We start from the raw sequence: 3,187 nt of genomic DNA on the forward strand, positions 1-3,187 counted from the left end.
ATTGACATGAAACATGACTTCTAGTAACTTTTATGACTCCCATGAGTTTTTATTATGTCACTACACTGCAAAGCAAAGGGTACAAGTATGCTGTCATGTCTAAATGGTACTGTGTATAAAACCTCTTATTCAAAAGTCTCTAAGCAAGTTGACTCCCAAGCATGCTGGCTTCACTCACACTGTACTTATCTGACCATGAAGAAATCTCCTTTGATTGATTACAACTGTCCACCTCCTATATCTCTACTTGGAGTACAACTAGCTGGTCAATGGGGGGGGCAATTGCTTGCCTTTTGACCTGCCATTGCACTCCTTATATACTCCAAGAACCTCTATCTACATTTTACATGTGTTTTATATGGGTTACTGCAGTCCAAATTACAAATATGAAAATTTAATGAATGTGTGGTATATTTTGTAGTCTATCTCTGTGAACACTATGGATTTTTGTAGTGTCACATTTTTAATTTTCAAATGCATCAGTGTTGCATGCATATGCAGAGCTAACCAATGTAGTTATTCTTAGCTTGGCATGATCTTGCATGTTTCTTTTCTATGGCCTGGTTACTGGTTTGACAGATGGCATCATATAATGATTAATGTTTCCTGATGTGCATGCATATGCATTACCAATAGCCTTTGGTCTTTCATTGTTCCCAAGTTTTTAAACAAAATGCCCTGTCTTGGCTTGTCTTTTCATTACAGAGGACACTCTGAGGATGTTTTCAAATGTCACTTTTAGTTGTCAGGGGGTTCCCATTATATCTCATATAATAGAATGTGTCTTTTTCCCATGTTTGTACTTGTGACTTTGAGATGCATCAGTCTTTGATTGTACATGGGAATTGCTGTACATGACTTTCTGAATGGCTGCAAGCCACACTAAGTCTCTATACATTTACTACTTAGGTGTAGTTTAGTCTTTTCAATGTTTTGGACATACCACTAGGCATCCACATTGTTGTTCTGTATATCTTGTAAAAAACATGAGTTTCACATTAAATCCATTATGTGTTTCTAAACCCTTAGTAGTAATGCAATTCTTCTCCCTGCATTGGATGTTTACTTTAGAGCCTCTTTGTGCTCTATTTCATGGTAGGTGAATCTTAGACAGGATCCAAGTATAATGTCATGACACATACTGCTGCCAGTTCCAAAGCCTTTGTCCTATTTTCACATTCCATGCATTTGCACTTTTAGTCAACTGAGCCAGGTATGCTCATTGACTCTTTGTATCTATGCAATTGTACATAGTGTATTTCTTAGAGATGACCTTTTATTGGTCAAATCATTAAAATCGAATTTTATACAGGTGAAATGGTTTCATCTGTATCAATGTCCCTTGCTCCAGATGTGTCCATTTCAAAATCAGCAATTCAACTTTTTCCTATCAAAACTGCCTTATTTGTGCTCCTCATTTGTTATCCTCAAGCTTGTTTTGTAAGCTGGTCACATGATAATTATTCCTTCAACCTCACAGCAGCACTCAAAGCTAACTAAAATGTTTGAGTTTTCTGAAAATAAAACCAATGAGCAACCACCCAATGAACCACACAATGGGGAATCAGAGAATCTCTGGCTGAGGGTCATACATTGACCCTCATCATTCTCAATTGAAAATGTGTCTGAGCCAGTAGACTGGGTGTTATGGTACATTCATATATACCTTACACATATCTACTGTTCCCTTTCAATCTGCCAGAGACTCTATTATTTTCTTACCAATTTCTCTGTATTTTATGAATTATAACTAGGCAACACGGGTATACCCAGACTTGACATGTTTGATCATATACGACGCAACACGATTGCTTGACTATATTTGGCGTACGAGCTTTAGGCACACCAAGTGCACCAAATATGCCGAACAAGAGTTCCAGAACCAGCAGCAGACTCAGAAGAGCCTGGATTAGGAGGGAAGGTTCTAAGACCTTCCTCCAGGATCTAGAAGTAGTAGATGGAGAAGAAATCAAGATACAATACGCAACATCATGTTCCTACTCCACTACAGTTCAAGTAAGCAAGGAAGAGCTAAGCAGATGGAAGAACACCTATGATAGGGACCCACATTTCAGTTTAGTAATCAAGAACAAGAAGGAAGAGGATGAGACAAACCTTGCACCTTCACAGTATCATTATTCTGAGGACGGACTCATTTACTTTGAAGACACTGCAGGCAACACGTGATTGTGCATACCAAAGGAAATGCATGTTGAGGTAATGCAGGAAGGGCACAATACGATAACCGAGGCAGCTCATGGAGGTTATTTTAAAACATATAACCGAATCAGTGGCACTTACTACTGGCCCCGGATGTCGAGAGAAATCAAAATCTTCATAAACATGTGTGACATGTGCCAGAAGACAAAACCAAGGAGGCATGGCCCTGTAGGATTACTACAACCAATCCTGGTGCCGTCGCAACCCTTTGAAGTAGTTAGTATGGATTTTATACCAGAACTACCGAATTCAAATGGATTCAACAATATATTGGTAATTGTGGATAAACTTACCAAGTACGTGATCCTAATTCCAACTATGACAAGGATCACAGAGGAGGAAACCACTAAATTGTTTTTCAAACATGTCATCTCGAAGTTTGGCATTCCTCGACAAGTGATTTCGGATAGGGACACGAGATGGTGGGGCAATTTCTGGAAGGAGATCTGCCGATTGATGGGAATGAGAAGAGCCCTGACGACGTCATACCACCCTCAGGCTGATGGACAAATGGAGATCTTGAATCAAGGCCTGGAGATCTCAATTTGTGCCTATATTGGCCCTGACAGAGATGACTGGAGCGGGATGTTAGACGCCTTGTTGCTTTCTTACAATTCATTGCCACATACCACTACTGGCTTCAGTCCTGCATACCTCTTATGTGGCTTTCAACCCATCACCAGTTCCACCGTTTTAGGGCAAGCACCGAACATCAATTGAACAGAGATCTCGGATTCAGGGAATGTCGATCAGGAGACGCTGCACGACAAAGTGCTCAATTTGGTAGAAGGCTTCACAGTGGAAAGAACACAAGCCAGGGATGCACTCCTCTTGGGGCAAGTATTTCAAAGGAAGGCATATAACAAGGGGAGACTTAACTGGGAATTTGTCGAGGGAGACAAGGTTGTTATCAACCAAAGAAACCTTGGTTTGTTGAGGGATGAGAAAGNGGGTGATAAACTCCTAA

The sequence above is a fragment of the Laccaria bicolor genome, genomic scaffold (assembly GCF_000143565.1).
Source record: "Laccaria bicolor S238N-H82 LACBIscaffold_3 genomic scaffold, whole genome shotgun sequence".
Classification (NCBI taxonomy): Eukaryota; Fungi; Basidiomycota; class Agaricomycetes; order Agaricales; family Hydnangiaceae; genus Laccaria; species Laccaria bicolor.